Source organism: Eschrichtius robustus, chromosome 21 (genome assembly GCF_028021215.1).
Source record: "Eschrichtius robustus isolate mEscRob2 chromosome 21, mEscRob2.pri, whole genome shotgun sequence".
In the NCBI taxonomy this organism is placed as follows: Eukaryota; Metazoa; Chordata; class Mammalia; order Artiodactyla; family Eschrichtiidae; genus Eschrichtius; species Eschrichtius robustus.
In genome coordinates, this window is record NC_090844.1 from 12097666 (window position 1) to 12124526 (window position 26861).

General features: G+C 39.1%; 1 long non-coding RNA gene across 1 annotated transcript in view; it reads left to right on the plus strand.

The window, feature by feature from the left end:
* The window catches only part of LOC137755923 (uncharacterized), a 95259-nt gene that overhangs the window by 16273 nt on the left and 52125 nt on the right, over positions 1–26861 (plus strand). The window lies entirely within an intron of this gene.

Genomic DNA, 26861 nt, shown 5'->3' on the forward strand with positions numbered 1-26861 from the left:
ATTTGTGTTCTTATTTCCATTTCTCTGGGAGCTGGGTCAAAAAGAATCTTGCTGTGATGTATGTCATAGAGTGTTCTGCCTATGTTTTCCTCTAAGAGTTTGATAGTGTCTGCCCTTACACTTAGGTCTTTAATCCATTTTGAGTTTATTTTTGTGCATGGTGTCAGGGAGTGTTCTAATTTCATACTTTTACATGTAGCTGTCCAATTTTCCCAGCACCACTTATTGAAGAGGCTGTCTTTTCTCCACTGTATATGCTTGCCTCCTTTATCAAAGATAAGGTGACCATATGTGTGTGGGTTTATCTCTGGGCTTTCTACCTGTTCCATTGATCTATATTTCTGTTTTTGTGCCAGTACCAAACTGTCTTGATTACTGTAGCTTTGTAGTATAGTCTGAAGTCAGGGAGCCTGATTCCTCCAGCTCCATTTTTCGTTCTCAAGATTGCTTTGGCTATTCGGGGTCTTTTGTGTCTCCATACAAATTGTGAAATTTTTTGTTCTAGTTCTGTGAAAAATGCCAGTGGTAGTTTGATAGGGATTGCATTGAATCTGTAGATTGCTTTGGGTAGTAGAGTCATTTTCACAATGTTGATTCTTCCAATCCAAGAACATGGTATATCTCTCCATCTATTTGTATCATCTTTAATTTCTTTCATCAGTGTCCTATAATTTTCTGCATACAGGTCTTTTGTCTCCTTAGGTAGGTTTATTCCTAGATATTTTATTCTTTTTGTTGCAATGGTAAATGGGAGTGTTTTCTTAATTTCACTTTCAGATTTTTCATCATTAGTATATAGGAATGCAAGAGATTTCTGTGCATTAATTTTGTATCCTGCTACTTTACCAAATTCATTGATTAGCTCTAGGAGTTTTCTGGTAGCAGTTTTAGGATTCTCTATGTATAGTATCATGTCATCTGCAAACAGTGACAGCTTTACTTCTTCTTTTCCGATTTGGATTCCTTTTATTTCTTTGTCTTCTCTGATTGCTGTGGCTAACACTTCCAAAACTATGTTGAATAATAGTGGTGAGAGTGGGCAACCTTGTCTTGTTCCTGATCTTAGTGGAAATGGTTTCAGTTTTTCACCATTGAGGACAATGTTGGCTGTGGGTTTGTCATATATGGCCTTTATTATGTTGAGGAAAGTTCCCTCTATGCCTACTTTCTGCAGGGCTTTTATCATAAATGGGTGTTGAATTTTGTTGAAAGCTTTCTCTGCATCTATTGATATGATCATATGGTTTTTCTCCTTCAGTTTGTTAATATGATGTATCACGTTGATTGATTTGCATATATTGAAGAATCCTTGCATTCCTGGGATAAACCCCACTTGATCATGGTGTATGATCCTTTTAATGTGCTGTAGGATTCTGTTTGCTACTATTTTTTTGAGGATTTTTGCATCTATGTTCATCAGTGATATTGGCCTGTAGTTTTCTTTCTTTGTGACATCTTTGTCTGGTTTTGGTATCAGGGTGATGGTGGCCTCGTAGAATGAGTTGGGGAGTGTTCCTCCCTCTGCAATATTTTGGAAGAGTTTGAGAAGGATAGGTGTTAGCTCTTCTCTAAATGTTTGATAGAATTCGCCTGTGAAGCCATCTGGTCCTGGGCTTTTGTTTGTTGGAAGGTTTTTAATCACAGTTTCAATTTCAGTGCTTGTGATTGGTCTGTTCATATTTTCTATTTCTTCCTGGTTCAGTCTCGGCAGTTTGTGCATTTCTAAGAATCTGTCCATTTCTTCCAGGTTGTCCATTTTATTGGCATAGAGTTGCTTGTAGTAATCTCTCATGATCGTTTGTATTTCTGCAGTGTCAGTGGTTACTTCTCCTTTTTCATTTCTAATTCTATTGATTTGAGTCTTCTCCCTTTTTCTCTTGATGAGTCTGGCTAATGGTTTATCAATTTTGTTTATCTTCTCAAAGAACCAGCTTTTAGTTTCATTGATTTTTGCTATTGTTTCCTTCATTTCTTTTTCATTTCTTTCTTTATTTTTTTTTTTAAACATCTTTATTGAAGTATAATTGCCTTACAATAGTGTGTTAGCTTCTGCTTTATAACAAAGTGAATCAGTTATACATATACAATATGTTCCCATTTCTCTTCCCTCTTGCATCTCCCTCCCTCCTACCCTCCCCATCCCACCCCTCTAGGTGGTCACAAAGCACCGAGCTGATCTCCCTGTGCTATGCGGCTGCTTCCCACTAGTTATCTATTTTACATTTGGTAGTGTATATATGTCCATGACACTCTCTTACCCTGTCACATCTCACCCCACCCCCTCCCCATATCCTCAAGTCCATTCTCTAGTAGGTCTGTGTCTTTATTCCCGTCTTGCCATTAGGTTCTTCATGGCCTTTTTTTTTTTTTCCTTAGATTCCGTACTTTCATTTATTTCTGATCTGATCTTTATGATTTCTTTCCTTCTGCTAGCTTTGGGGTTTTTTTGCTCTTCTTTCTCTAATTGCTTTAGGTGCAAGGTTAGGTTGTTTATTCGAGATGTTTCCTGTTTCTTGATGTAGGCTTGTATTGCTATAAACTTCCCTCTTAGCACTGCTTTTGCTGCGTCCCATAGGTTTTGGGTCATCGTGTCGCCATTGTCATTTGTTTCTAGGTATTTTTTGATATCCCCTTTGATTTCTTCAGTGATCACTTCGTTATTAAGTAGTGTATTGTGTAGCCTCCATGTGTTTGTATTTTTTACAGATCTTTTCCTGTAATTGATATCTAGTCTCATAGCGTTGTGGTCGGAAAAGATACTTGATACGATTTCAATTTTCTTAAATTTACCAAGGCTTGATTTGTGACCCAAGATATGATCTATCCTGGAGAATGTTCCATGAGCACTTGAGAAAAATGTGTATTCTGTTGTTTTTGGGTGGCATGTCCTATAAATATCAATTAAGTCCATCTTGTTTAATGTATCATTTAAAGCTTGTGTTTCCTTATTTATTTTCATTTTGGATGATCTGTCCATTGGTGAAAGTGGGGTGTTAAAGTCCCCTACTATGATTGTGTTACTGTCGATTTCCCCTTTTATGGCTGTTAGTATTTGCCTTATGTATTGAGGTGCTCCTATGTTGGGTGCATAAATATTTACAATTGTTATATCTTCCTCTTGGATCGATCCCTTGATCATTATATAGTGTTCTTCTTTGTCTCTTGTAATAATAGTCTTTATTTTAAAGTCTATTTTGTCTGATATGAGAATTGCTACTCCAGCTTTCTTTTGATTTCCATTTGCATGGAATATCTTTTTCCATCCCCTCACTTTCAGTCTGTAAGTGTCTCTAGGTCTGAAGTGGGTCTCTTGTAGACAGCATATATATGGGTCTTGTTTTTGTATCCATTCAGCCAGTCTGTGTCTTTTGGTGGGAGCATTTAATCCATTTACATTTAAGGTAATTATCGATATGTATGTTCCTATTCCCATTTTCTTAAATATTTTGGGTTTGTTATTGTAGGTGTTTTCCTTCTCTTGTGTTTCTTGCCTAGAGAAGTTCCTTTAGCATTTGTTGTAAAGCTGGTTTGGTGGTGCTGAACTCTCTCAGCTTTTGCTTGTCTGTAAAGGTTTTAATTTCTCCATCAGATCTGAATGAGATCCTTGCTGGGTAGAGTAACCTTGGTTGTAGGTTTTTCTCCTTCATGACTTTAAGTATATCCTGCCACTCCCTTCTGGCTTGCAGAGTTTCTGCTGAAAGATCAGCTGTTAACCTTTTGGGGATTCCCTTGTGTGTTATTTGTTGTTTTTCCCTTGCTGCTTTTAATATGTTTTCTTTATATTTAATTTTTGATAGTTTGATTAATATGTGTCTTGGCATGTTTCTCCTTGGATTTATCCTGTATGGGACTCTCTGTGCTTCCAGGACTTGATTAACTATTTCCTTTCCCATATTAGGGAAGTTTTCAACTATAATCTCTTCAAATATTTTCTCAGTCCCTTTCTTTTTCTCTTCTTCTTCTGGGACCCCTATAATTCGAATGTTGGTGCGTTTAATGTTGTCCCAGAGGTCTCTGAGACTGTCCTCAGTTCTTTTCATTCTCTTTTCTTTATTCTGTTCTGCAGCAGTGAATTCCACCATTCTGTCTTCCAGGTCACTTATCCGTTCTTCTGCCTCAGTTATTCTGCTATTGATCCCATCTAGAGTATTTTTAATTTCATTTATTGTGTTTTTCATCATTGCTTGGTTCGTCTTTAGTTCTTCTACATCCTTGTTAAATGTTTCTTGCATTTTGTCTATTCTATTTCCAAGATTTTGGATCATCTTTACTATCATTATTCTGAATTCTTTTTCAGGTAGACTGCCTATTTCCTCTTCATTTGTTAGGTCTGGTGTTTTGACCCTGCACCTTCACCTGCTGTGTGGTTTTTTGTCTTCTCATTTTGCTTATCTTACTGTGTTTGGGGTCTCCTTTTCACAGGCTGCGGGTTCGTAGTTCCCGTTGTTTTTGGTATCTGTCCCCAGTGGCTAAGGTTGGTTCAGTGGGTTGTGTAGGCTTCCTGGTGGAGGGGACTAGTGCCTGTGTTCTGGTGGATGAGGTTGGAGCTTGTCTTTCTGATGGGCACGTCCACGTCTGGTGGTGTGTTTTGGGGTGTCTGTGGCCTTATTATGATTTTAGGCAGCCTCTCTGCTAATGGATGGGGCTGTGTTCCTGTCTTGCTAGTTGTTTGGCATAGGGTGTCCAGCACTGTAGCTTGCTGGTCATTGAGTGAAGCTGGGTCTTGATGTTGAGATGGAGATCTCTGAGAGATTTTCGCCGTTTGGTATTACGTGGAGCTGGGAGGTCTCTTGTGGACCAGTGTCCTGAAGTTGGCTCTCCCACCTCAGAGGTACGGCCCTGATGCCTGGCTGGAGCACCAAGAGCCTTTCGTCCACACGGCTCAGAGTAAAAGGGAGAAAAAATAGAAAGAAAGAAAGAAAGAGGCTATAATATAGTGAAGTAAAATAAAGCTATTATAAAGCAGAGCTATACAGACAAAATCTCACCCAGAAGCATATACATATACACTCACAAAAAAAGGAAAAGGGGAAAAATTAATATATCCTGCTCCCAAAGTCCACCTCCTGAATTTGGGATGATTCGTTGTCTATTCAGGTATTCAACAGATGCAGGCTCATCAAGTTGTTTGTGGAGTTTTAATCCACTGCTTCTGATGCTACTGGGAGAGATTTCCCCTTCTCTTCTCTGTTCGCACAGCTCCCCGGGTTCAGCTTTGGATTTGGACCCGCCTCTGCATGTAGGTCGCCTGAGGGTGTCTGTTCCCCGCCCAGACAGGACGGGGTTAAAGGAGCAGCTACTTCGGGGGCTCTGGCTCACTCAGGCCTGGGGGAGGGAGGGGTACAGAGGAGGCGGGGCAAGCCTGCGGCGGCAGAGGCCAGCGTGACGTTGCAGCAGCCTGAGGCGCGCAGTGCGTTCTCCCGGGGAAGTTGTCCCCGGATCACAGGACCCTGGCAGTGGCGGGCTGCACCGGCTCCCAGGAGGGGTGGTGTGGAGAGTGACCTGTGCTCGCACACAGGTTTTTTGGTGGCGGCAGCAGCAGCCTTAGCGTCTCCTGCCCGTCTCTGGGGTCCGCGCTGATAACCGCAGCTTGTGCCCATCTCTGGGTACCGCGCTGTTAGCCGCGGCTTGCGCCCGCCTCTGGGGTCCATGCTGATAGCTGCGGCTCGCGCCCGTCTCTGGAGTTCGTTTAGGCGGCGCTCTGAATCCCCTCTCCTTGCGCGCCGTGAAACAAAGAGGCAAGAAAAAGTCTCTTGCCTCTTCGGCAGCTGCAGACTTTTTCCCGGACTCCCTCCCATCTCGCACCGAAGCCCGAGCCTCAGCTCCCAGTCCCCGCCCGCCCCGGCGGGTGAGCAGACAAGCCTCTCGGGCTGGTGAGCGCTGCTCGGCGCCGAGCCTCTGTGCGGGAATCTCTCCGCTTTGCCCTCCGCACCCCTGTGGCTGCGCTCTCCTCCGTGGCTCCGAAGCTTCCCCCCTCTGCCACCCGCAGTCTCCGCCCGCGAAGGGGCTTCCTAGTGTGTGGAAACCTTTCCTCCACGGCTCCCTCCCACTGGTGCAGGTCCCGTCCCTATTCTTTTGTCTCTGTTATTTCTTTTTTCTTTTGCCCTACCTAAGTACGTGGGGAGTTTCTTGCCTTTTGGGAGGTCTGACGTCTTCTGCCAGCGTTCAGTCGGTGTTCTGTAGGAGCAGTTCCACGTGTAGATGTATTTCTACTTTATCTGTGGGAAGGAAGGTGATCTCCGCGTCTTACTCTTCCGCCATCTTGCCCCTCCTCCGAGTTACCTTAGTTTTAAAGGTGGAATTGTATTCCATTGTGTATATACTACATTATGTTTATCCATTCATCTGCTGAAGGACACTTGTGTTGCTTCCACTTTTTGGCTATTGTGAATAATGTTGCTATGAATATGGGGTACAGATATTTGTTCCAGTCCTTGCTTTCTAATATTTTGGGTGTATAGCCTGGAGCGGAATTGAGGGATCCTAACATTAAATCTACATTTAAGTTTTTGACGAGCTCCCCTACTGTCTTCCACAGCTGCTGCACCATTTTACTTTATTCCTTTATATGGCAGAATAATGCATCTTATGGATCTACCCTGTTTTGCTTATCCATTCACCCGTTGGTGGACATTTTAATTGTTCTTACCTTGGGCTATTGTGAACAGTGCTGCTTTGAATATTGGTTTACAAGTTTTTATTTGAACACCTGTTTTCAAGTGTTTGGGTATATATCTAGGAGTGGAGTTGTTGAGACATATGATAATTACATTTTTATATTTTTGAGAAAATGCCAAAGTTTTGTACACATAGATTGTACCATTTTACATTTCCACAAGTAAAGTTTAAGAGTTCCAATTTCTCTATATTGTTTCCATCATTTGTTATTTTTATTTATTTTTAATATACCCTTTCACATACACTAGAATGGTTATCACTTTGTGGTTTTAATTTGCATTTCCATCATGACTGCTGATGTTTGACATCTTTTCATGAGCTTGAGACCATTTGTGTGCCTTCCCTGGAGAACAGTCCATGCAAATCCTTTATCATTGGGTTGGTCTTTTGTTGAGTGGTAAAAGTTCTTGATATATTCTGGATAAAGACTCTTATCAGATATATAATGTCCCAATATTTTCTTCCATTCTGTGGGCTGTCTTCTTACTTTATGAATAGCCTCTTTTGGTGTACAAGTTTGTAATTTTGAGGAACTCCAGTTTACCGGTTTTTTTCCCTTTCATTGCTTGAGCTTTAGTGTCAGATCCAAGAAACTATTGCTAAATGCAAGGTCATGAATCCCTTGGTTTATTCAAGAGTACATACGTCATCCCTCGGTATCCACTGGGCTAGGATTTAGGTCTGGGGTTTGAGTCAGTGTCAGGGTTTAGGGGTCAGGGGTCAGGGTTGGAGAGTCAGGGTAAAGGGTCTGCAGTTGGGGTGTTAGGGTTAGAGGTTAGGGTTCTTTAGGGTTAGGGTTAGGTTTAAGCATAACTGGCCCCCGTTGCCCTTCCCTTCTCCTCTCTGAGGTCTCCAGGATGGATAGGATTTGCCCAGGGTCACACATGAGTCAGGGAGTTGAGCTGGACCACTGTTTTTCTACTCCCCAGTCCTGGGCTCTGAGAGAAGAATGAAATGTCTGTACTGTCTCCGAGGGTTTCACATTGAACTCGATGTCATTCACGGGTTGTGGAGGGTGTCAGGAGTCATGACGGGTTCCTTCCTGCCCTCCCATCTGGGAAAGGTTGTGCTGGCCCTGCTCTGCCTGGGCAGCCCCAGTGCCAGCAGAGTGCCCAGACAGGAGGGCACTCAGTGGACATGTGTGGATTAATGCAGGACTGGGTGTAGCAACCTGCCAGCCCCCTGCCTACTTGAGGGCTGGTGGGGCCCTCCTGGGACTGCAGGCATCGTTTGTCCCATCTGAGTGGGTATCAATGGACAGTCAAGTCTCAGGCAGGACAGTCCTTGACCTCTGACCATTCAGGCAGGCATCTGTGGTCCTCTAGCTCAGTTCAGCCTGGGCCCTCTCAAGACCACATGGACAGTTAGTGAGCTGACCATGCTGCTGAGCAGTGGAACAGCTACCTGGGCACTGTAGACACTCCTTTGAGATGTTTCAACTACCAACGTCCATGTGGCTGAGAAAAGGGCCTCCTCTTCACAGCCTCCACAGCCTCGTAGCCTGCCAAGAGAGGTAATAACCCTCTAAATATTTGAGTGTGTCCCTGACACAACAACCATACAGCAGACCATGACCCTGCAATCCTTTGTCCTTTCAGTTGTTAGAAATTTTGACATTCATATTCATTAAGAATCAAAGTTATGGGAGTAACTGGGCCTCCCAGTGGGAGGTTCACACTGAGACTGCATTGTCTTGGAGAGCCAAATGCATCCACGTGGCCTCTGGAAAGCCTGCCAATTATGGGTTCCATGGCATGGAATAATTCTTGAGCCTCCCATTACCTCATTGCACAAGAGTTTCCTTACCACCCTAGCATTTGGTTTCTTCCCTTAGTAAAGGAGACAGAAGAAACTGGAAAAGGACCAGTATTGTTTTTCAGGGATGGGTAATTAATATGGCCAGGGAGATGGCATAACTCAAGGGCTCCCACCTCTCAGGGGCAGGAATGAGGTCTGTGTGTCTTCTGAGGGCACGTGGGCTGTTCTGGGCCAGCCTCTGAGATGTGAGGACCTGATGCCCAAGGCAGGAGACTTGAGTTTACCAACAACAATGATCCTGCCTTTTCAGCAGGTGAAAGAACTTCTTGCAGTCTTGGGAGGACAGTGAGAGCACTGGAGGAGTAGCTGCAGCCCCTGACCCTAAGTGAACCCCTTTCTTCCTTTTGTGTCAGATTCTGTGCTGTGCAGCGAGCTGTCATTGACATAGAATCTGCTGCTTTCCCCCAGCCAGCACCTGTTCTCATGCCCAAGTCTAGTGCCTCAGTTTTCCTTTGGGAATTACATCTCACCTGCTTCCAGTCCAAACAGTTCCAGAAGGATGAGCCCATGTTCCACCCAGCTCGAAGTTGGGTTTACAACACACATCTAGCCAGTCCCATTTTCAGTCTTCTGGTGATGGGTCAAGGATGAGAATGAAACCCAAGCCAGGCCAAAGGTATTCAAAACCATGACTCTTCTTAGAACCCAAGAAAAGGAGAAACTTTTTCTTGGAAAAAGGATGGTGAGTGGTTGTCAGCCTAGAATTGCTGTTGGCCCAAGGGCGGAGAGAGAGACTGTGCCTGTGAATGGGGTCCCCCAAAGGCACTGAGCAGGACTAAGCTTTGGAGAGAAGTAAGGTCACACTGAGAGAGTGTGAGACACTGGACCTGCCAGGTCCAAACCCATTCTTAAACTTGCCACTTGCAAGTATTAATTTACTTCTACCCTTACAATAAATACTAATTTATTTTACTTCAGTAAGTGTGTCCAGTCGCTGGGAATAGAAGAAGTCCTAGTTGACACATCTGGATCAATAATCCCTGATCCTTCCTCAGGTGTCCTCCCTGGGCATGGCTGGGGGAGGTGAAGACACTGGGTGGGGTCATATACTAGGGGAGCTGCCAAACAGCTCTGTCCCTGTTCCTTCCCTGTCCTCGGAGAGGGAAACCCTGGAACAGTGATAACCAGTATGGGGAAGAGGTTCCTCAGTGGTTAATTGGTCTTTTTGTATTTTCCTTAATTTAGGGTCCATTTTGGTAATGTGTTTTTACAAAGAAATCACCAGTTTCCTCTAGATTTCCAGTTTGTTACAATAGGTTTCTCTTATTTGACTTTTAATTTTTCCAGTCTAATTTCCTACAGAATCATCACAAATAATGAACAAATATTGATACTTTGTTATTAACTGAAGTCCCTATTCATGTTCCCTTTGTTATACCTTTCCTTGTTACAGGGTCTCAAAGGACATGGGGTCATCATGTCTGTTTAGTCTCTTCTGGGCTTTGACAGTTGCTCAGACTCTCCTTGTTTCCATGACCTTGACAGTGTGGAGGAGGACTGGTCAGGTATTGTGTAAACTGCCCTGCACTGGGATTTGCTTGGTGTTTTTGTTGTAATTAGACCTGGCTTTGAAAAAGCAGATCACAGAGGTAAAGTGCTTCCTCTTCACTATATATCGAGAGAACAGGCTCTTAAGGGAACTTCTCACTTCTATTCTTAACTTTGGTCACCAGGCTGAGGTAGTGTTTGTGAAGTTTTCCCACAGTGAAGTTAATTTTTTCCCATGTCCATCCTGTGTGTCTTATTCAGGAGGAAGTCATAATGCAGAAGCCACACTTGAGGAGAGAGGGGTTAGCTTCACATCCTTGATGGACAGCTGAGTGTCTATATGAATAGACACTTCTATGAATGTAGAAGCTTTCTGCATAGGAGATTTCTATTTAACATCATTCATCAAAAACTATGTAACTTATTTTTACCAGTTTGGACACATGAATAATTATTGTAAACTTCTGGTTATAAGCCAGCACTACATTATTAGACTGCTTAGTTCATTCTTGCTTTGGCTGTTGAGAGCTTTTTCCATTTGCTCCTGTTTTCATTTTACATAATTTTTCTTTTGTGGGTTTTTAAAATGTTTCGTACTTCTTTACTTTCTGATATTTTAAGATTATCCTGCTTCATATATTTACTGTCTCAGTCCTAGCATCAGCCCTTTCTTCACAGAGCCCTCGTTCCTTTTTTTAGAGAATGGTGTTAAAAACTTACACGTGGGAGCTAAATATGCTCAGCTGACAGTGCATGGAAATATATGCATGTATCCCAGCCTATGCATATACACATAATTATAAAGATTTCCATGTGGAACTATGTGTATCTCTATTAGGCTAAAGATAGTTTATACTGATGGCTCCAACCTGATCTGTTATGACATGGGTATTGTAACCTTCTCCCTTTGTTTGTCTGTGACTTCCCACTCCAGTGGTAAGAAACCTGGCTTCCACCATTCGTCATTAAATTCAGTGTTTGTTCCATTCGATTACTGATATAGTAGTTTCAGTACTGTTAGCTTCTGCTCCCCATGGGAAAGAACTTACAGAGTCCACTGTGTGTGTACAGCATATTTTGCCTTTGGCCTACAGAGTCCGGTCATTTCCAAAGTTAACTTAGGTCAGCCCATTATGTCCCACCACCAACAGTGAGTTTTTTTCATACCTTTCTAAATCAGTTAGATTGTTTGTTACATTCTGTATGTCAGTCTTTGACACTCCCATATCCTAAGTAACTAAATTTGAATAGATTATAATTTACTTGTTGGGTTGTAAAAAATCTGCGGGTGTAGACAAATGCATAGTGACAGGTATTCACCACTAAAGTATCACATGGACCTTTTCAACCACATATTCCATAAACTGTTTACCATGTCTGTTTTGCCTTTTCTAGAATGTCATATAAATGAGGTCATACAGTGTGTAGCAGTTCAGACTGGATTCTTTCACTTAGCAATATAAGTGTTAGATTCATCTTTTTTTTTTTTTTGCACGGGTTGATGATTCATTCCTTTATATCTCTGAATACTATTGCATTGCATGTATATGAGAGGAAAAATAATTTTCCCTCTACCCTTCTATGTTCTTCATTGAGATCCCCCTTGTAATGAAAGGGAGATGAACTGGAGAAAAACAATCAGAAGTTTAATATATACCATGCATACCTCCTGTATAGTTGAAAGATACCCAGGATAACGTAGTCTGGCCCAAGCCATTACCTTAAAGGCTACCTTCAGCTAAGAACAGAAGAAAGATGTTAGGGAATGGAGGAAGCCATTTAAGGGAGGTTATTAGGCAAAGCACAGTAAACAAGGGTATGGTTGTTACGTAGATTTACATCCAGACCTATTTCATTGACAAGCTTTTTTTTTTTTTTTAATATATTTTATTTGGCTGCCCCAGGTATTAGTTGTGGCATGTGGGATCTAGTTCCCTGACTAGGGATCAAACCCAGGCCCCCTGCATTGGGAGTGTGGAGTCTTAACCACTGGACCACCAGGGAAGTCCCAACAAGTTTTTCTTGATATTTAGTCATCATTCAATTCCTGGTCCAGAGAGGGACATACCATTACAAATGGAGATATCCTTAATAAATGTAAATTTACCTCATAAAAGGGCATTTTCTACTTGGTTTTCAAAGATTCTCCTGGGTCTGCTGTTCTTTTAAATTAATCTGTCTAAAATAATCCTTTTGTCAAATGGGCACATTTTGGGGTGGTGTATTCTGCTCCCCTTGACATGTATGTGCCCTAATTTGCTTATGAATTCATCTACAGAAGGACATCTTCATATCTTTAAGTTTTTAGCCATTATGAATAGAGCTGCTGTGCATTACTTGATGCTAGTTTTTGTTTGAACACAGGTTTTCAAAGTGGTTGTCTACATACAAGAGGTACGCTTCTTGCATCCTAAGGTGAGACTATTTAGATTTGGAAAAAACTGCCAAACCATCTTCCAAAGTTGGTTGTACATGCATTCCACAAGCATCTTGAGTATATTCTTGTATGCTTATTTAGTATCTGTTTATCTTCTTTGGCCAGGTGTGTGTTTCAATCTTTACCAAATTTTAATGGCATTGTTTGGTATAATTTGAGTACAAACCTTTTAGTGAGATATGTGTTTTGGAAATAGTTTCTTCCAGTGTGTGGTTTGTCTTTTGGTTTTCTGAATAAGTTCTTTCATAGAGTTGAAATTTTTAATTTTATAAAGTCCACATTATCAATTATTTTTCTTTTGTTGATAGACTTTTGGTGTTGTGTGTTTAAAACGCATCACCAGACCCAAGGTCATGTAGATTTTCTTTTTGTTTTTTAATAAATTTATTTATTTTATTTATTTTTGGCTGTGTTGGGTCTTCGTTGCTGTGCACGGGCTTTCTCTAGTTGCTGCTAGTGGGAGCTACTCTTCATTGCAGTACGTGGGCTTCTCATTGCAGTGGCTTCTCTTGTTGTGGAGCATGGGCTCTAGGCGCGTGGGCTCAGTAGTTGTGGTGCATGGGCTCTAGAGCGCAGGCTCAGTAGTTGTGGCCCACGGGCTTAGTTGCTCTGCGGCATGTGGGATATTCCCGGACCAGAGGTTGAACCCGTGTTCCCTGCATTAGCAGACGGATTCTTAACCACTGTGCCACCAGGGAAGTCCCTCCCACTGTGCCTCTTAATACCATGTGTACTCCTACAAAGGAAATAACAATCACAACTTTGGTTGAACTTTGTCTGGGTAAGTCTTGGCCTCTATAACAAAGTTTGATGGCTGTCTTATCTGATTTTCTGGCAGGGTACTGACATGGTTGTTTTGAAAAGTAATTTACTTTTCAGTAACTTAAAATGTACAGAAAAGTTTCAGTAATGCCAAAAGTACTCACATTTGCCACTTCACACAAAATGTTCAGTGTGTTTTACCCAAAACAGGGACACTCTCCTGAGGAATCAGCACATAACCCCTAAATGAGGAAATCATGATGTCTACATTATAATTTAATACACAGACCCTCTTCAACTTTCACCTGTTGTCCCAACTGTATGTAAATGTCTTTTTCCATCCCAATCCAGTTTTCTTTTCCTGGAACCATTACTGAGTTTTTCCCTCATTTGGACAGCCTTGATGGATTTAAAGCAGACAAGATGAGTATGGGATCTGGGTGGCCTTTTCTGTATGGCTTTTTTCACTAAGGGTGTTTTTAATGTTCATTTATGTTATAAGAAATATCGGCACTACACTTTTTTTTCATTGTCATTAAAAATACAAAACATGACATTTACCATTTAATTCATTTTACGTATACAGTTTTGTGATATTAACTACTTTCATATAGTTGCACAAAGAAGTTAACTAACATGTGTACCTCCTGTGTGCATGGGAGATACCCAAGAAATTGAGCAACACTCTGAAATGGCCCAAGACATCACCTTAAATACCGTCTTCATCTAAAAGGAAAAAAAAAGAAGGGTATTGTTGTTTCTGTCTACATTCATTTGATTGCGTATGGTTTCCAGCTGATTGTCGTATAACTAGTTTTGGAGAAGTCATGGGATAGTTGGCTTCATTTCAGTTTGAATTTCCAAATTTAGTGGATTCTGCAGGCTTGATACAAGGTTTACAAACTTGATATTGGATCAGGACATCCCATGGTGTAATTGGTATTAATGGTGTGTTCAACAATTAAAGTTCTGTGTGATATGAGTTCAGACTCGAGTAATCCTGGTTAGTTTCTATCTGTTATATATTTGTCCCAGGATGAAAAGACAAGAAAAATGAAAAGGCCTACTTTATAAAAGTGACTTTAAACTAATTGATGGTATAATCTCAACCTAATTTTTAAAAAGTTTATTTCATTGAAGTATAGTTGACTTACAATGTTGTATTAATTTCTGCTGTACAACAGTGATTCAGATATATATATATATATACACACACACACATACTGTTTATTACATATATACATATGGTTTATTACAGGGTATTAAATATAGTTTCCTGTGCTGTACAGTAAGACCTTGTTGTTTATCCATCCTATATATAATAGTTTGCATCTGCTAATCCCAAACTCCCAATCCATCCCTCCCCGTCTTCCCCTTGGCAACCACAAGTCTGTTTTCTATATCTGTGAGTCTGTTTCTGTTTTGTAGATTCATTTGTGTCTCACTTTAGATTTCACATGTAAGTGATATCATATGGTATTTGTCATTCTCTGCCTGACTTCACTTAGTATGATAATCTCTAAGTCCATCCATGTAGATGCAAATGGCATTATTTCACTCTGTTTTATGGCTGAGTAATATCCCATTGTATATATTTATCACATCTTCTTTATCCATTCATCTGTTGATGGACATTCAGGTTGCTTTCATGTCTTGTCTATTGTGAATAGTGGTGCTATTAACATAGTGGTGCATGTATCTTTTCAAATTATAATTTTGTATGGATATGTGCCCAGGAGTGGGATTGCTGGTTCATATGGCAATTCTATTTTTACTTTATTTATTTTTTTATAACTATTTATTTTATTATTTATTATTATTTTTGGCTGCGCTGGGTCTTCGTTGCTGTGCATGGGCTTTCTCTGGTTACGGCGAGCGGGGGCTACTCTTTGTTGCGGTGCACAGGCTTCTCATTGTGATGGCTTCTCTTGTTGCAGATCACGGGCTCTAGGCGTGTAGGCTTCAGTAGTTGTGGCGTACGGGCTAAGTTGCCCCGTGGCATGTGGGATCTTCCCAGGCCAGGGCTCGAACCCTTGTCCCTTGCATTGGCAGGCAGATTCTTAACTACTGTGCCACCAGGGAAGCCCCTGGTCTTTTTATTTTTTTTCTTTGGCCCATTGATTATTTAGGATCATGTTGTTTAATTTCCACATATTTGTAAAATTTCCAGATTCTGTCCTGTTCATTTCTGGTTTCTTACCATTATGGTTGAAAAAATACTTAGTATGATGTCAGTCTTCTTAAATTTGCGAAGACTTGTTTAGTGACCCATCACATGATCTGTCCTGGAGAATGTTCAATGTGCACTTGAGAAGAATATGTATTCTGCTGCTGTTGGATGGACTGTTCTGTTTTTGTCTGTTCAGTCAATTTGGTCTAATATACAGCTCAGGTTCAGTACTTCCTTATTGATTTTCTTTTTGGATGACTTATTTATTGTTGAAAGTTGGGTATTAAAGATCCCTACACTTTTTTTTTAATTAATTAATTAATTTATCCACTCGTGGCTGTGTTGGGTCCTCGTTTCCGCGTGAGGGCTCTCTCCAGTTGCGGCAAGTGGGGGCCACTCTTCATCGCGGTGCGCGGGTCCCCCACTATCGCGGCCTCTCTTGTTGCGGAGCACAGGCTCCAGACACGCAGGCTCAGTAGTTGTGGCTCACGGGCCTAGTTGCTCTGCGGCATGTGGGATCCTCCCAGACCAGGGCTCGAACCCGTGTCCCCTGCATTGGCAGGCAGACTCTCAACCACTGCACCACCAGGGAAGCCCCACTTTTTTTTTAGTATTGTCTATTTGTCTCTTCAAATCTGTTAGTGTTTGCTTAATATATTAAGATCCTCCACTGTTGGGTGCATATTTATTTTTGATTTTTGTCTTGATAAATTGAAAACATTATCATTATATAATGACCTTATTTTTTTTTCCTTGTTGCAGCTTAACACTTAAAGTCTATTTTGTCTGGTATAACTCTAGTTACCACTGCTTTCTTTTGGTTTCCACTTGTATGGAATATCTTGTACCAGAGCTTCAATCTGAGCTTATCTGTGTTTTTAACTCTGAAGTGAGTCTCTGATAGCCAGCATATAGTTCGATCTTGTATTTTTATCTGTCTAGCCACTCGATGACTTTTGACTAAAGAATTTAATACATTTATGTTTACAGTAATTATTGACAGTTAAGGACTTACCGATGCCATCTTATTGTTTTCTGGATTTTTTGTTTTTTCTTGTCCTTTCCTCTGTTGCTGCCTTTCTTTGTGAATTAGTGATATTCTGTAGTGGTATGTTATGATTCCCTTCTCTTTATGTTTTCTGAATCTACTATAAGATTTTTGCTCTGTGGTTCCATGAGGCGTACAGAAAATATCTTACAGGTATAACAGTCTATTTTATGTTGATAATAATATAACTTCATGACACAAACACAAAACTATGCTTTTACTTCCCTCCATGAATTTTTGTATATGGTGTTACAATTTACCTCTTTGTATATTGTTTATATATTAAAATTATTATAGCTGCAGTTATTTTAATAATCACATACTTTAACCTTTATACTAAAGTTAACTGGTTTACACACCACCATATCACATTATTAAAAGTATTCTTACCTTAACTATATACTTATGTTTACAAGTCTTGTGTATTTTCATATGTTTTCATGGTACTATTTAGGTTACTTTTATTGTAGCTTGAGGAACTCTTTTAGAATTTTTTTAAGACAGATATAGTGATTATGAACTCTCTCAGCTTTTTTGGGAGAGTTTTTAATCTCTTCACTTAAGAAGGACAATTATGATGGAGAGGATATTCTTTGTTGGCAGTATTTTTTTCATTGAGTAATTTGAAGGTATTATCCCACTCTCTCCTAGCCTGTGAGGTTTCTGCTGAGAAATCAACTGATAACCTTATGAGGTTTCTCCTGTAAGTTATAAGCTTCTCTCCTCTTGCTGCTTTTCAGATTCTTTGTTTTTGATCGTTGACAGTTTTACTATAATGTGTTTTGGGGAATTTTTTTTTTTTTTTTTTTTTTTAGTTTGGTGCCCTATGAGCTTCATGAACTTGGATATCCAAATCTCTCCCCTGATTATGAAAGTTCTCAGCAACTATTTCTTTAAATAAGCCTTCTCTCTCTATCTTTTCCTTTTAAGACTCCATAATTCACAGAAGGTTTCTTTTGATGGTATCCTATAGATAACAAAATCCTTCTTCACTCTTTTTTTCTGTGTTCTCCTCTGAGTGGATATTTTCAACTTACTGTCTTCTAACTTACAGAAAATTTATTCTGCTTGATCTGTTTGTATATTGATTATGCTTATTGCATTTCTTTTTTCTTATATTTAACATAAAATATTAGTTGAATTTAATGGTGCTTTGGTACATTTAAGTGTTATGCTTTGCCATTGTAGCAGTAGCTATCACCTCTATCATGTCACATAATTATTTCTTTATTGTGGTTAGAAAAATTAAGATCTAGTCTCTTAGCAAGTTTGATGATTATAATACAATACCATGGTCTATATTGACTATTGTGTGAATCAGCTCTTTAGGAATTATTTACTATTAGTTAAAAGTTTGTATCCTATACAACATCTCTCCTATTCCCCATACCCCAGCCCCTGGTGACCAACATTCTACTCTTTATAAGTGTGGGTTCTTTTTATTTCCATATATAAAGGATATCACATAGTATTTGTCTTTCTCTTTTTGACTTATATCAGCATAATTTGACTTATATCAGCATAATATATCAGCACCCAAGGTGCATCAATGTTAAAAATGGTAGAATTTCCTTTTTTCTAGTGGCTAAATAATATCCATTGTGTGTATGTAAATATAGATAAGTATATAGATATAGATATCATATCTTTCTTATCCATTCATCTTTTGATAGGAACTTAGGTTGATTCCATATATTGGCTATTGTGGATAATGCTGCAAGAAATATGGGAGTGCATATTTCTTTTCAAGTTAGTGCTTTTATTTTTTTGGATAAATACCCAGAAATGGAATTGCTGGATCATGTAATAGATCTATTTTTAACTTTTCTGAGCAACCTTCATATTGTTTTCCATACCTGCTGTGAAATTATATCCCCACTAACAGTTCACAAGTGTTCCCTTTTGTCAACATCATCACCAACGCTTATTTTCTTGTCTTTTTGATGATAGCCATTCTAACAGGTGTGAGATAATATCTCATTGTGGTTTTTATGTGCATTGTACTGATGATTAGTCATGTTGAGTACATTTTTGTATACTTATTGGCCATCTATATGTCTTTTTTGGAAGAAAAATCTGTTTCCTTTGCCCATTCATACATTGGATTGTTTGATTTCTTGTGGCGTTTTATGAGTTTTTCTAAAAATGTATTTTGATTACAGGCCCCTTATCCAATCTATGGTTTGCATTTTTTTCCTATTTGGTAGGTTTACTTTTCATTTTGTTGATTGTCTATATTGTTGTACAGTAGCACTTTTTTAAAGCTTTATTATTTATTCATGTATTTAATTTATTTTTTTTGGCCTCGTTGGGTCTTAGTTGCGGCATGTGGGCTCTTCGTTACAGTGTGCGGGCTTCTCTCTAGCTGTGGCATGCGGTTTTTTTTTTTTCTCTCTCTCTAGTTGTGGTGCGCAGGCTCCAGGGTGCGTGGGCTCTGTAGTTTGCAGCACGCAGCCTCTCTAACTGAGGCGGGCGAGTTGAGTAGTTGTGATGCACGGGATTAGTTTCCCTGCAGCATGTGGGTTCTTAGTTCCCTGACCAGGGGTCAAACCCACATCACCTGCATTGTAAGGCAGATTCTTTACCACTGGACCACCAGGGAAGTCCCTAGAAACTTTTAAGTTTGATTTCTTCTTGGTTGTGGATTTCTGCTTTTGTTGTTTGTGCTTTTAGTGTCATATTAAAAAAATAATCATCAAAACCAATGTGGAAGAGTTTTTTATGCTTTCAGGACTTTTATGGTATCAGTTCTTTGGTTCAAGTCTTTGATCCATCTTGAGTTAATTCTTGTGACTGACGTAAGATAGGGGTTCAAATTTTTGTTTTGCTTGTGCTTATCGAGGTTTTCTAACACCAATTATTGAAGACACTAATATTTTCCTATGGTTGTTCTTGGCTACCTTGTCAAAAATTAGTTAACCTTATATGTAGGGGTTTAATTCTGGGCTCTCTGTTCTGTTGCGTTGGTCTGGGTGTCTATTTTGATGCCAGCACTGTACTGTTTTAATTAATATAGATTGTAGGATAGTTTGAAATTAGGAACTGTGATGCCTCAGGTTTTGTTCTTCTTTCTCAGCACTGTATTGGCTATTCAGATTTTCTCTGGTTCCATAGAAAGTTTAGAATTGATTTTTTATTTCTGTGGAGAATGTCATTGGATTTTTGAGAGAGATTGTTAGAATCTACAGATGGTGTTAAGGACTTTTAATCTTAGAAATTCCTCCAATCTATGAACATAGGATATCTTTCCATTTTTTAGTGACTTCAGTTTATTTTATCAATGTCTTACAGTGTTCAGTGTAGAGACTTTTCAACAACTTTGTCAAATTTATTTCTAAATATTTTATTATTTTTGATGCTATTGTAGATTAGATTGTTTTATTTTTTCAGATGCTTTACTATCTGTGTGTAGAAATACAAGAGATGATGTATGTTGATTTTATATACTGCAATTTTACATACTTTGTTGATTAGTTACAACTTTTTGGTGAATTCCGTGGGATATTTTATATACAAAATCATACCATCTTCAAATAATGATAATTTTAGTTCTCCCTTTCTGATTTGGACACCTTTCTTTGCCTTGCCTAATTGCTCCAGCTAACACTGCCAGTACTATATTGAATAAGAGTGATTAAGTGGGCATCACTGTCTTGTTCTTGATCTTAGAAAAACAGCTTTTACCTTTTTACCAACGAGTATGATGTTAGCTATGGGCTTGTTACATATGGCCTAAATTACGTTGAGGTACATTCCCCCCTATACTCAATCTGTTCAGAGTTTTTAATCATAAAAGAGTAGCATTTTGTCCATTGCTTTTTCTGCATGTATTGAAATGATCATGTGTTTTTAATTTTTACTCTATTAATGTGATGTATCTTGCATATTCATTTGTGAATGTTGAAGCATTCTTATATCCCAGTGATAAATCCCGCTTGGTCACAGTGTATGATCCTTTTAATGTATTGTTGAAGTTGATTTGCTAATATTTCGTTCAGAATTTTTGCATCTATGTTAATCACTTTTATTGACCTGTAGTTTTCTTTACTTACAGAGTCTTTCTTTGACTTTGGTGTTTTGGAAATGCTGGCCTCATAGAACAAGTTTAGAAGTATTCGCTTCTCTTCAATTTTTTGGAAGAGTTATTACTTGTGTTAATATTTCTTCATAGGCTTGGTAGAATTTACCAGTAACGTCATCTGGTCCTTGAGTTTTCTGTGTTGGGAGTTTTTTGATTACTGATTCAATCCCTTGTTATTAGTCTGTTTAGATTTTCTATTTCTTCCTGATTCAGTCTTGGTAGGTAGTGTGTTTCTAGGAGTTACCAGTTTCTTCTAGGATATCTAATTTGTTGGCATATATTTGTTCATAGTAGTCTCTTATGATACTGTATTTCTGTCATATCAGTGATAATGTCTCCTCTTTCATTTCTGATTTTGTCTTCTCTCTTTTTTCCTAGTCTAGCTGAAAGTTTGTGTATTTTATGGTTTTGAAAATCCAGCTTTTATTTCGTTGATCATTTCTATTGATTTTTTTAATCTATTTTATTTATTTCCACTCTAGTCTTTATTGCATCCTTCCCTCTGATAACTTTGGGATACATTTCTTCTGTTTCAAGTTCCTTGAAGTGTAGAGTTAGATTATTTAGGTGCTTTCTAATTTCTTGTCATATGCACTTATGGCTGTAAACTTTCCTCTCTGAACTGCTTTTGCAGCATCCCATAGGTTTTCGTAGGTTATGTTTCCATTTTCATTTGTTTTGAGGGTTTTTTAAAATTCACTTTAAAAAAAATTTATTTATTTTTGGCTGTGTTTGGTCTTTGTTGCTGGGTGAGGGCTTTCTCTAATTGTGGCGAGTGGGGGCTACTCTTTGCTGCGGTGCGCGGGCACTACTCTTTGCTGCGGTGCATGGGCTTCTCATTGCGGTGGTTTCTCTTGTTGTGCAGCACAGGCTCTAGGCGTGTGGGCTTCAGTAGTTGTGGCACACGGGCTCAGTAGTTGTGGCCCACAGGCTCTAGAGGAACAGGCTCAGTAGCTGTGGCACACAGGCTTAGCTGCTCTGTGGCATGTGGGATCTTCCCAGACCAGGGCTCGAACCCGTGTCCGCTGCATTGGCAGGCGGATTCTTAAGCACCATGCCACCAGGGAAGTCCTTATAATTCACTTTTGATTTCTTTTTTGACCCATTGATTTTTTGGAAGTGTACTGTTTAGTTTCCACATTTTTGTAGATTTTCCAGATAGACTCTTGTTGATTTCTAGTTCTATATCATTCTGTCCAGACAGTTGATATGATTTTGATCTTCTTAAATTTGCTAAGACGTATTTGTGTTTTATGATATGACCTATCCTGGAGTATGTTCCATGAGAACAAATTGTTGGACGAAATGTTCTATATATGCTTGTTAAGTCCATTTGGTGTAACGTATTGACCAGAATCTTGACTGTCAGGAAGTTGTGGTGGGGGATATGGGGGATGCTGTTCAAGTGGTATAAAACTTTGTTATGAAAGATGAGTGAATTCTCGAGCACTGAGTACAGCCTGGTGAAACAGTCAATTATGGAGTGTATTATACTTTTTAAAAAATAGTTTAGATTTAATCAACAAATTATCAATAACATTCTGAAACATATCATGCATTACAACAGAGATCACCAGTTAAAGTATGTTAAAGCAAATCTTCTGTGGTGAAAAGTGACTCCTTTTCCAAACTATCCTTGCACTCATATAACTTTTTTAATGCAATTTATTTTTTATATTTTTTATTGAAGTATGGTTAATATACTGTGTTCCTCCCCCCCACCTTTCACCTTTGGTAACCATAAGTTTGTTTATCTGTGAGTTGGTTTCTGTTTTGTAAATAAGTTCATGTATATCTTTTTTTTTTAGGTTCCACATACCAGTGATATATGGTATTTGTCTTTGTCTGACTTACTTCACTTAGTATGATTATCTCTAGGTCCATCCATGTTGTTGCAAATGGCATTATTTCATCTTTTTTATGTCTGAGTAGTGTTCCACTGTATATATATACCACATCTTCTTTGTCCATTCATCTGTCAGTGGACTTTCATGTTGCTTCCATGTCTTGGCTATTGTAAATAGTGCTGCAGTGAACATTGGGGTGCATGTATCTTTTTTTTAATTAATTAATTAATAACATCTTTATTGGAGTATAATTGCTTTACAATGTTGTGTTAGTTTCTGCTGTATAACAAGGTGAATCAGTTATACATATATCCCCATATCTCCTCCCTCTTGCATCTCCCTCCCACGCTCCCTACCCCACCCATCTAGGTGGTCACAAAGCACCGAGCTGATCTCCCTGTGCTATGCAGCTGCTTCCCACTAGCTATCTATTTTACATTTGGTAGTGTATATATGCCAATGCTACTCTCTCACGTCGTCTCAGCTTACCCTTCCTCCTCCCCATGTCCTCAAGTCCATTCTCTATGTCTGTGTCTTTATTCCTGTCCTGCCACTAGGTTCATCAGAACCTTTTGTTTTTTTTTTTGTTTTTAGATTCCATATATATGTGTTAGCATACAGTATTTGTTTTTCTCTTTCTGACTTACTTCACTCTGTAGGACATACTCTAGGTCCATCCACCTCGCTAAAATAACTCTATTTCGTTTCTTTTTATGGTTGAGTAATAGTCCATTGTATATATGTGCCACATCTTATTTATCCATTCACCTGTCGATGGACACTTAGGTTGCTTCCATGTCCTGGCTATTGTAAATAGTGCTGCAATGAACATTGTGGTACATGACTCTTTTTGAATTATGGTTTCTCAGGGTATATGCCCAGTAGTGGGATTGCTGGGTCATATGGTAGTTCTATTTTTAGTTTTTTAAGGAACCTCCTTACTGTTCTCCATAGTGGCTGAGTCAATTTATATTCCCACCAACAGTGCAAAAGGGTTCCCTTTTCTCCACACCCTTTCCAGCATTTATTGTTTGTAGTTATATTGATGATGGCCACTCTAACCAGTATGAGGTGATACCTCATTGTAGTTTTGATTTGCATTTCTCTAATAATTAGTGATGTTGAGCATCCTTTCATGTGTTTGATGGCAATCTGTATATCTTCTTTGGAGAAATGTCTATTTAGGTCTTCTGCCCATTTTTGCATTGGGTTGTTTGTCTTTTTGATGTTGACCTGCATGAGGTACTTGTATATTCTGGAGATTAATCCTTTGTCAGTTGTTTAATTTGCAAATATTTTCTCCCATTCTGAGGGTTGTCTTTTCATCTTGTTTATGGTTTCCTTTGCTGTGCAAAAGCTTTTAAGTTTCATTAGGTCCCATTTGTTTATTTGTGTTTTTATTTCCGTTTCTCTAGGAGGTGGGTCAAAAAGGATCTTGCTGTGATTTATGTCATAGAGTGTTCTGCCTATGTTTTCCTCTAAGGGTTTTATAGTGTCTGGCCTTACGTTTAGGTCTTTAATCCATTTTGAGTTTATTTTTGTGTATGGTGTTAGGGAGCGTTCTAATTTCATTCATTCATTCATTTATTTATTTATTTATTTATTTATGGCTGTGTTGGGTCTTCGTTTCTGTGCGAGGGCTTTCTCCAGTTGCGGCGAGCGGGGGCCACTCTTCATCACGGTGTGTGGGCCTCTCACTGTCGCAGCCCCTCTTGTAGTGGAGCACAAGCTCCAGACGCGCAGGCTCAGCAGTTGTGGCTCATGGGCCCAGCTGCTCCGTGGCATGTGGGATCCTCCCAGACCAGGGCTCGAACCCATGTCTCCACTGGCAGGCAGACTCTCAACCACTGCGCCCCCAGGGAAGCCCCTAATTTCATTCTTTTACATGTAGCTGTCCATTTCTCCCAGCACCACTTACTGAAGAGGCTGTCTTTTCTCCATTGTGTATTCTTGCCTCCTTTATCAAAGATAAGGTGACCATATATGCGTGGGTTTTTCTCTGGGCTTTCTATCCTTTTCCATTGATCTATATTTCTGTTTTTGTGCCAGTACCATACTGTCTTGATTACTGCAGCTTTGTAGTATAGTCTGAAGTCAGGGAGCCTGATTCCTCCAGCTCCGTTTTTCTTTCTCAAGATTGCTTTGGCTATTCGGGGTCTTTTGTGTTTCCATACAGATTGCGAAATTTTTTGTTCTAGTTCTGTGAAAAATGCCATTGGTAGTTTGATGGGGATTGCACTGAATCTGTAGGTTGCTTTGGGTAGTATAGTCATTTTCACAATGTTGATTCTTCTAATCCAATAACATGGTATATCTCTCCATCTGTTTGTATCATCTTTAATTTCTTTCATCAGTGTCTTATAGTTTTCTGCATACAGGTCTTTTGTCTCCTTACGTAGGTTTATTCCTAGGTATTTTATTCTTTCTGTTGCAATGATATATGGGAGGATTTCCTTAATTTCTCTTTCAGAGTTTTCATCATTAGTTTATAGGAATGCAAGAGATTTCTGTGTATTAATTTTGTATCCTGCTACTTCACCAAATTCATTGATTATCTCTAGTAGTTTTCTGGTAGCATCTTTAGGATTCTCTATGTATAGTATCATGTCATCTGCAAACAGTGACAGTTTTACTTCTTTTCCGATTTGGATTCCTTTTATTTCTTTTTGTCTCTGACTGCTGTGGCTAAAGCTTCCAGAACTATGTTGAGTAATAGTAGTAAGAGTGGGCAACCTTGTCTCGTTCCTGATCTTAGAGGAAATGCTTTCAGTTTTTCACCATTGAGAATGATGTGGGCTGTTAGCTTGTCATATATGGCCTTTATTATGTTGAGGTAAGTTCCCTCTATGCCTACTTTCTGGAGAGTTTTTATCGTAAATGGGTGTTGAATTTTGTCGAAAGCTTTTTCTGCATCTATTGAGATTATAGTATGGTTTTTATCCTTCTGTTTGTTAATATGGTGTATCACATTGATTGATTTGCGTATATTGAAGAATCCTTGCATTCCTGGGATAAACCCCACTTGATCATGGTGTATGATCCTTTTAATGTTCTGTTGGCTTCTGTTTGCTAGTATTTTGTTGAGTATTTTTGCATCTATGTTCGTCAATGCTATTGGCCTGTAGTTTTCTTTTATTGTGACATCTTTGTCTGGTTTTGGTATCAGGGTGATGGTGGCCTCGTAGAATGAGTTTGGGAGTGTTCCTCCCTCTGCTATATTTTGCAAGAGTTTGAGAAGGATAGGTGTTATCTCTTCTCTAAATGTTTCATAGAATCACCTGTGAAGCCATCTGGTCCTGGGCCTTCGTCTGTTGGAAGATTTTTAATCACAGTTTCAATTTCAGTGCTTGTGATTGGTCTGCTTATATTTTCTATTTCTTCCTGGTTCAGTCTCGGAAAGTTGTGCTTTTCTAAGAATTTGTCTATTTCTTCCAGGTTGTCCATTATATTGGCATATAGTTGCTTGCAGTAATCTCTCATCATCCTTTGTATTTCTGCAGTGTCAGTTGTTACTTCTCCTTTTTCATTTCTAATTCTGTTGATTCGAGTCTTCTCCCTTTTTTTCTTGATGAGTCTGGCTAATGGTTTATCAATTTTGTTCATCTTCTCAAAGAACCTGCTTTTAGTTTTATTGATCTTGGCTATCGTTTCCTTCACTTGTTTTTCATTTATTTCTGATCTGATCTTTATGATTTCTTTCCTTCTGCTAACTTTGGGTTTTTTTTGTTCTTCTTTCTCTAATTGCTTTAGGTGTAAGGTTAGGTTGTTTATTTGAGATTTTGCTTGTTTCTTGAGGTAGGATTGTATTGCTATAAACTTCCCTCTTAGAACTGCTTTTGCTGCATCCATTAGGTTTTGGGCCATCGTGTTTCCATTGTCATTTGATTCTAGGTATTTTTTGATTTCCTCTTTGATTTCTTCAGTGACCTCTTGGTTAGTTTAATCTCCATGTGTTTGTATTTTTTACAGATTTTTTTTCCTGTAATTGATGTCTAGTCTCATAGTATTATGGTCGGAAAAGATACTTGATACAATTTCAATTTTCTTAAATATACTGAGGGTTGATTTGTGACCCAAAGTATGATCTATTTGGCAGAATGTTCCATGAGCACTTGAAAAGAAAGTGTATTCTGTAGTTTTTGGATGGAATGTCCTATAAATATCAATTAAGTCGTCTTTTTTAATGTATTATTTAAAGCTTGTGTTTTTTATTTATTTTCATTTTGGTTGATCTGTCCATTGGTGAAAGTGGGGTGTTAAAGTTCCCTACTATGATTGTGTTACTGTCGATTTCCCCTTTTATGGCTGTTAGCATTTGCCTTATGTATTGAGGTGCTCCTATGTTGGGTGCATATATGTTCACTATTGTTATATCTTCTGGAATTGATCCCTTGATCATTATGTAGTGTCCTTCTTTGTCTCTTGTAATAGTCTTTATTTTAAAGTCTATTCTGTCTGATATGAGAATTGCTACTCCAGCTTTCTTTTGATTTCCATTTGCATGGAATATCTTTTTCCACCCCCTCACTTTC